This window comes from Chanodichthys erythropterus, chromosome 18 (assembly GCF_024489055.1).
Source record: "Chanodichthys erythropterus isolate Z2021 chromosome 18, ASM2448905v1, whole genome shotgun sequence".
In the NCBI taxonomy this organism is placed as follows: domain Eukaryota; kingdom Metazoa; phylum Chordata; class Actinopteri; order Cypriniformes; family Xenocyprididae; genus Chanodichthys; species Chanodichthys erythropterus.
Window position 1 is genome coordinate 28,699,397 of NC_090238.1, and position 9,274 is coordinate 28,708,670.

Genomic DNA, 9,274 nt, shown 5'->3' on the forward strand with positions numbered 1-9,274 from the left:
TTAATTCAAAACGGATTCTGATCTGATCTGACTCCTGGATTCAACTCGATAATCAGTGAACGACAACTTGAATTTCAGTCTATTTTCTACACAAAGTTAAGTTTGTATGATGACTTCAGAAGAGTGTGTGAGCCATATAAACTATTTTTAGACACTTCTGAATCCCCTTTGAAGCTTGAAAGCTTTCAAAATTACTCCTTCTGCATTCCCCATAGGAAAGTCTTGCTGTTTAGAGCAACATTAGGGTCAGAGTGTACATTTTATTTTATTTATTTTTTATAATCTATTACTTTTATTCAGTTTCATTGTGCTTTCTTACATCTAGATGTAACCCCTCTACCCAGGTCCTACTCGCCTCGCTCCGCACAGGCCTCGAACCCGGGTCTCCGGCGTAGGAGTTGGTTGCCCTAACAAGGAGGCTAAAGGCTGCAACCCCTAGCAGAGGAGTGAGGAGTGAGGTTTACTTGCACAGCAACTACTAACATAGACACTCACTAGAGGTCATGCAAATACATTTTCTGTAAAAATAGTTTAGTGATAAAATATCTTACCAAGCTTGCTTGCTCAAGTTTTCTTGTGGCGAGAACAGAGAAACACAGCAGTTAGAATTTTACATTGCAATGTGGGATACCAAATGATATCTCATTTCACCGTGTCCTACAGTATTTCAATGTCTATGCATTCATCTCACCGGTTCATTGACTCCCATTACTCATAATATGCTCATGCCTCTGATGTTTCTCCTGAGAGCTGACACTTGCTCCTTGATTTGACACCTATGTGTGCGAATATGAATATATGGGCAGTTTTTCAATCATTTGCAACACATTACCAAGTTGAGTTACATGAGCTTTCCATAAGCATACCAAATGCTTTATGACCCTGCCTGGGGCCTCTCAGTTTTAGTATCTATCTTGCTGAAGCAGAGGAGCTGTTGAATCCGAGCTACGCATCTGTGCTGTACAAGGAAACTCTCTTTTTTTGCACTAGCCTCTCTGGACCTACATCCACGGAAAATAAAGTCAGGTTGTTTTATTCATATGTGGGGGCCAGTGATAACAGATAGTGTGGTGTAGAAGGGGGATGAATAGGCTTCATTAATATTCAGCACATCCTTCACAGTAAATCTGAGCCTCGACACTGTAGTCTGTATGAATGTACAAGCCTTTGAAATCAATGGCGAAGTTTCATTTCATGCAGTAATGAAAAGAACAGTGCACTGTGAATTCTACACAATGGTCTCATTAATGGGCAAAAGAGGTGGAATAAAACGTGCAAATGGCTGAAACTGTCTTGTCGTCATGATGGCCAAATCTTCTGAACCCTCTGCAGCTGTTCAAAGAATTTAAAAGAGATTTTAAACAAAAGTTCTCAATATATTATATATATATATATATATATATATATATATATATATATATATATATATATATATATATATATATATATATATAAAAACACGAGCATAACTTCTCCAGAATGCTATAACCGAACAGCTACAAGTCTACATAGAATATTTTAAACCCCTCTGAATATCTAAAGACCCTGTGAAATCAGTTTTGTGGCTTATCCAAAAATGAACATTCCACCACACTGTAAGAAAAAAAAATGTTGGTTTAACTTAAAAAAGTAAGTAAGTACCTGATTGCCTTAAATTTTGAGTTGAACTTAAAAAAATAGTTTAAATTTACAACTAACGACACACACCCCTCCTTCCTTTCGGAGAAGCTACGGTGGCCATCTGGCTGACACAACACAAAGATGTCATCATCTGAGACAGCAATGAGGTTTCTCCTTACTTCTAACAAAGAACGGTCTCTGCTTCTAATAAACCAGACGACTACTACTACTTTGTGCATAGGCAACATAGCGACGATGCAAGCTGCCTCTAAAAACACGAACGATTTAGAAGAACAACAACATAGTGATGAAACGCGCTCTGTAGAGTGTTTGTCCGTTTAGGGCTGCTGTAGAAACATGGTGGTACAACGTGGTGTATGAGAATAATGGCTCATTCTAAGGTAATAAAAACATAACGTTTCATTATGTAAGGTCTTTATACACCACTGAAAACATAGTTATGTATATTATATTGCATTTCTGTCAATAGATCCTCCCCAATTTTATACATTGCACCTTTAATCTGAACCACATTAATTATTTAAGTTGATTTGACAAAAGAAAAAAATGTTGTGACAACAAATCATAAAAATCATTTTTTACAGTGCACAGTCTCATTGGAATTCAGAACTATTTTGCTTTTGTTTTGTATACATTTGTGCGATCTCATTTGTACATTTTTGTACAATCTGCTTCATAAAATTCATAAAAAAGCACCACAATGTTTTATGTTTTCCTGTGAGATCATCATCATTTACTCACCCTCATGTTGTTCCAAACCTCTATGACTTCAGTGTTTTTGTCCATACATGTGTTTTGACATGGTGTTAACAATAAATACAGTAACTCAGCAATATTCTCTTTAAACTGTTGGTTCACCAGTACCATGGTTCACAGTAAAAATAATCATACAATCAGACTACAACACACTGAGAATGTAAAGTGCACTTGTATTTCATTATGAGTTGCCCTCTAAAACATTTCAGACCGCAACTACACTTGAAATCAAGCTTCAAGACCTGAAATAATGCACAAAACTACTTTTATTATACCTATTCATTAAAATAGAAGCAACCAAGAGTTCTCAAGTTCAAAAGGCAAGCCTTTTGAATTTGAGAACTCTTGGTTGCTTATATTTGAATGAGAAGAGCAAAGTAGCGTTTCCTTCTGTGTTCCAAAGAAGGGAGTAACCTATATGGATTTAGAACAATATAATTGTGCATTAGAATTTTTGGCTAAAATATTCCTTTAATGCATTTTCTTAGAGTGATTGTTGTTACTCAAAATTTGTATTTGTGAAATGTTGAAGTGGTTTTAGCAGCAATTCTCCCAAAGTGTAACAGTGCTTAGATTTCTGTAACATTGCATTAGTAACAGTAGTACAACGGGTTGTATCGCCTCAGAATACAAATTGCCTTCGGGTGTTTCAGTTTTTGTGAGACTGTGTGCACCTTATGGTAAAAAGATTTGTTTTATCAATGGCTTCTCTTGCCGTCCCCCAAAACTCAAGAGTACGGTAGGGTGGAGGTGTTGTGATAAATTGCAGCAAAATATGCACTTACAAAAGGCTCCCCCTTAGTGCTCCATCATATCTGGAGAAGCCATAAATCAGGCTAGTTGCCAGTGCTCCACTTACAGTGTGATCTAGGTTCTCCCCGTTCTGGCCACCTCTCTGCTGTAGCACCTGAGGATGTTTGATTATTCCAAAGTAAAAAGTTCTCCCTTTGAACCGCCTTGTTTCTTCATTGGCCCACATGTGTTGAGGGCGATTGCAGTCCGGTGCTGCTCATGTCATGAATTTTGCATCGGCTGTGGGATGGCTCAGTGCATCCCTATTCCCAAAGCATGCCATTTTTTCTCTCTGTTTGATGATAAAATGCAAACTACATTTGAAAAAAAAAAAAAAAAATGGAAAAGTCAGGCCTTTTATAAAAACCACAAAGGATGTGGGAATTGTCTTTGACTGATTTTGTGGGAACTGAGCAATAATCACCACTGTCAGACACGCAGAGTCTCAAAATTGATTCTGACATGGCAAGGAAGCTGTTGGCTTGCAGGTGGTGGATTCATTTTCTCCCGCTTCAGGTCTAGAACCTTCTAGAATCTGCTCAATCTGGTCTTTATTCAGAAAACAGCAAGCTGCCTTGCTGCCCACTTTCTAAACAGGCCTAAAGCTGAATCCTAGTGGTGTCAAGTCACATTTACCACTGCACAGCGAAATTTTGCAAGTGAAGTCCAGTCATTCCAATAAAAATCAGTGTGATTGGGAGTTTGAATGAAGGAAGATTGTGCTCATTTTCAAGATTGTCATGTGAATTTGCTACTATGACCAACAGAAAGCAGCTTAGTTTGAAAGTGACTTCTGTGTGAGCTGTGTTTTATTAATACACTATTGACAAGCTAAGACAGCTGGGTCAATGACATGATGGGCATATTTTTGTGTCCAAGTATTTCCTTTTAAAATAATTGGATAAATTCATGACATATATCAATTTATTCTGTAAAACCTATTTAGTTTGAATTCATTTTTAGTACATTTAAATAAAACACATTGTTTTATGTTTTGTTATCCTAAACCCCCAAAATGTCAGGTGGTGCAACTGTCCGAACAAATGAGCAGACTATTTAAAATATTTTTGATAAAATCCGATGGCTCAGTGAGGCCTCCATTGCCAACAGGATAATTAACACTTTCAAATGCCCAGAAAGCTACTAAAGACATATTTAAAACAGTTCATGTGACTACAGTGGTTCAACCCTAATGTTATGAAGTGACAAGAATACTTTTTGTGCACCAAAAAAAAATAAATAAATAAAAAATAAAAAGCAAAATAACGACTTTATTCAACAATATAGTGATGGGCGATTTCAAAACACCACTTCATGAAGCCTTGAAGCGGTTTTCAGATTGTGTATCAAACTGCTAAAGTCACATGATTTCAGTAAAGGAGGCTTTTTTAAGTCATAAGTGTTTTGAAATTTCAATGGTTCACCACTGGGGGGCGTGACTTTGGCAGTTTTTAGACACTCCAAACCACTGATTTGAAACAAGATTCATAAACCTTCGAAGCTTCAAGAAGCAGTGTTTTGAAATCGCCCATCACTAAATATTGTTGAATAAAGTCATTATTTTTTTTTATTTTATTTTTTTTTTTCAATTTTGGTGCACAAAAAGTATTCTCGTCACTTCATAACTTTAAGGTTGAACCACTGTACTCACATGAACTGTTTTAAATATGTCTTTAGTAGCTTTCTGGGCATCTGAAAGTGTTAATTATTGCTGGCAATGGAGGCCTCACTAAGCAATCAGATTTTATAAAAAATATCTTAATTTGTGTTCTGAAGATGAACAAAGGTCTCATGGGTGTGAAATGACATGAGGGTGAGTAATTAATGACAGAATTTTCATTTTTGGGTGAACTAACCCATTAAAGTGTCTTTTTTTTTGGGGGGGGGGGGGGGTATATTATATAAGTATACTTATTTGGAAATATGTAACTTATTCAACCCCATATTTTAGCAATATTGGACCCCTTGGGAGTGAAAATGGGTTGCTTAAAATGCTGCTTCCATTGGCAGCTCACTAGTATTTGGTACACTCCAGTTATCAGTGAATCAAATGGAAGGGCTGCACTGCTTGTTAAAGAAGCAGATGAGTTTCTCACTCATGTGGTTTTACAAGCCAACGCTTCAGCAGCAAAGATTGAATATATACCACCTTCATTGAAATCAATTATCATTTTTATCTCCTCCCAAAGTGCTTGAAGAGACACCTCTGAGGAACAATGTCAGAGCTATGAATTGACTTTGGTACATTGCCTTCCCTCCAGATGTGTAAGTCACAGGGCCCTAAAACCACAGTTCATCACTCAGATGAAAGAGCTGAGAACTGCATATAATCATATTCAGTTTAATAATGACAAGATTTGATGTGATATGCGTCCCCCCCAAAAGCATGTGAAGTTAGGCAAGTTATTATAAATTGAGTCGAGCATGAGAGATTTGGAGACAACTCTCGAAATGACTGACTCAGATTTAAATGGATTTAAAATTTATCTTCGTTTTGGCAAAAACGGGTTTTCCCATTTGAATAATGATTAGGTTATGACAGGGCTGGTTTAGAAAGCTAAATATCACTTGGCTTTGTAACTTCAGGGCAGAGGATGTTTGTTCCAATATATTCATGATGTAGATTTAATCATGATCTTTGGGTTTGGTGAGTTTAATATTGTGATCAATATGACAACAACAGGTATTACAAACAAAAGAGCACCATCCAAACATTCAACTGATGTGATATTCATGATATTACAATATTTAAGTCACTGGTAGCAGATTGGCTGTCAGGTTCAATGTACAATAGTTGCCGCCTGAAGTAAAGAGGCATTGTTGACATGGAAATATGGGATTCTGATGTAAGAATCTAGTGATTTTGGAACAAGAGAAGTTGTTGTCAGTTATGAAATGCCAAGGTCATGTACGTGATTCCCAGTGTATGCATGAACAGATTAACTGACCTGAATTTGTTGTAAATCATAAAAGTGCCTGCCAAATGCATAAATGTCAGGTCATTCATGCAGAGAAAGCTCTGGATTTCTAAGATACATATCAATTACCAGTCACTAGAGTATTAGTAGTGTCTGCTTAATATCTGCTAACACTTTATTTTAATGCTCCCCAACAGACATTCGACTGACTAAAAGTAGTTTTGCAACTGCGTCAACTTATTCTGCTTACCCCTAAACCTAACACTGACCTAATAGTCTCTACTAATACTCTAATGAGAGTTAGTTGACATGTAGTTGCAAAGTTAGTTAGCTGAATGTCTAAAGCGAAACATCAAAATAAAGTGTAACTTAAGTGGGGTCCACTGTTGTTTTGGACACCACTGACTTTCACTGCAAAAACAGTTGAAACATTCATCAAAATATATTGTGTGTTTCCCAGAAGAAAGAAAGTCATACCGATTTGGAACAACAGGGCGAGTAAATAGTGACAGAGTTTTCATTTTTTGCCTGAACTGTCCCTTTAACAAAGAAATCTACTCAGGTTTAATGACACGGGACAAAACAGATAGGGGGGTCACCACATAAACACCACACCACACCTTTATAACATCTAAACCACTGGTGCCTCCTGGAGTCACCTCAACAAATCAAAGCAGACCTGTTCTGGTCCCATAATACTCTAGTACAGCCCATTAGACATCTGCACAGGCATGGAGAATGGGGCAAAGTGGAGAGACCTCAATTAATTTCCTGTTGACCTCTGATTGCTGTATGATGACCCTTCGTATGCGCCGAAGAGAATTATACCATGGCTGGATTTCAGAATGATGTGTTCTCAAGCATCACTGGCCAATTCAATTTCTTGAATGGATTACCAAGACAAATGTGAACATGTGGGAATTCTCACACCTGTGTTGTCGATGAAAGCCATGACCAATATGCTGAGAGAAAATCAAGCATGACTGTTAGAGAGAAGGCAAGCATTAGATGTCTGTTGTGTGTCTGAGTGGGACTATGTATGTGTGACTTCATGGCATTTGAAGAATGATGATCAAATGTTGTAAAGAGTAACTCAGGAGCTTTGAAACAGCTGTCAAAAATGGTTCACACATACATGTACATAATTGGCACATGCATAATTTATTACAACAAAGCCATCTTTAGGCTTATCGTGCAATACTGTTAGCATTTCTATTTATTTCAAGTCAAGGCAACATTTATTTGTATAGTGCTTTTCACAATACACATTGTTGTTGTTTATATATATAAGAAAGAAAATGGTTCTTTTAAGAACATGTTCTCTAAAAGATTAATGGAACCCAGTCGGTAAAAAAGTCCCTTTTGGAACCTGTAATGAAATGAGAACACCCTTGATTAAATGCAACAAACATGTAATATTCTAGTATGTAGAGTATCCTCAATAACATATGTCCTCCATAAGTATATTGCTCTGATATTCTTTGCTTTGAGTGTACAAATTCATTAAAAACGGTCATCCATTTAACTCTTGGATATCCTTGGAAGAATGTATAGAGTCACTGTAATGTTGTCAGTGCCCAACAATGCAGGCAATAAATAGAACATAGCATTTTCTGTTTGGAAAATTTGTATTATATGTGTGAAATCATGCCACCATTGAAAAAGCACACTTCCCTATAAGAACTTTACTATCACCAGACTTCACTTCTCATTGTACTTCTCTCACTTGCAATGCCATGCCTTTTGGATGCTGTTAGAAAGTCTGTTGTTTTGTTTTTAGTTTTTTTTTGTCAAATCAACTTAGATAAATAATGTGGTTCAGATAACATAACATTTTGAGTTTCTGTTGATTAAACCAATCACCTTCATTGTATTAACTCAAATTTTTCATTTCAATTAATTCAAAATTTTAAGGCAACCAGGTAACATACTTTAAGTTAAACCAACAATTCATTTTTATAGTGTAGCCACAAGTCCTATCTATCTATCTATCTATCTATCTATCTATCTATCTATCTATCTATCTATCTATCTATCTATCTATCTATCTATCTATCTATCTATCTATCTATCTATCTTTCTTTCTTTCTTTCTTTCTTTCTCTTAATATTTGCTTTTTTGTATTTCACACTTAAAACATTGATTTGGTAATCATGCAACTTTGTCGTATTTGTGCATAGAAATAGCCTAAGTCTTGTGGCAATTGTCTCCCAAGTGGTTCTGTTGTTGTCAGCATTAAGTCAGATAATGTTTTAATGAGCTATGCAACACTTTTAATTGTCATTACTCCTGTTTAAATGGTTTGGTTCAGCATACTTTCCTGTTGATATAAAATTGCCTTTAGCTTACAAAATTTTGGTTACACTTTATTTTGGTGGTCCACGTTAGAGATTCTACTAACTATAAGCAACTTCAGCTTATAGTTAGTAGTCAACTACATATCAATTATCTCATTAGAATATTACAAGACTGTTAGGCCGTGTGTCCACCAGAGCGTTTTTAGCCAGCTGAAAACGCTAGGCGCTCTGCTTAAAACGCCCGTCTGTGAGCGCTTGAGAGCGCTTCTGCAGCGTAGAATTTTTTTTCCCGTTGAGATGCTTTGTTGCTATGATACGGAATATCAGTTGGCCAGTGTTGTATATGTCCCGCCCCTCCTTCACTTTGATTGGACGGCTGGCTAAAAAGTGACAGTGATGAGCGCAGCGTTTTACTCAAAGTTGAACATTCTTCAACTCGAGGCGACCAGTAAAAAACGCCCAGCTCTCAGCGCTTGAGCGTAAAAAAGACGCTCGGCGCTCCTGCCGTTTAAAAAACACGGCGCTCCCATTGAAAAAAATTGAAAAAGTACGCTCGGAGCTGGAAAAAACGCTTAGGTGGACACACGGCCTTATGGTTAGGTGTCAGGGTTCGGGTTAGTAGAATAAGTTGTTGCATAGTTGCTTATAGTCAGTAGAATGTCTGTTGTGGAGCATCAAAATAAAGTAAGAAAGTCACACCACATTTAAAGAATGTCAAATGGACATTTCAGAATAAAATTTACCATTTCAAACCTAAAGACTTAAAGGTGTGAGTTTTCTATTTTCATTTTAGTCATTTTGTGTTTTGTTATTTTAAATTGTTGTTTATATATATATATATATATATATATATATATATATATATATATA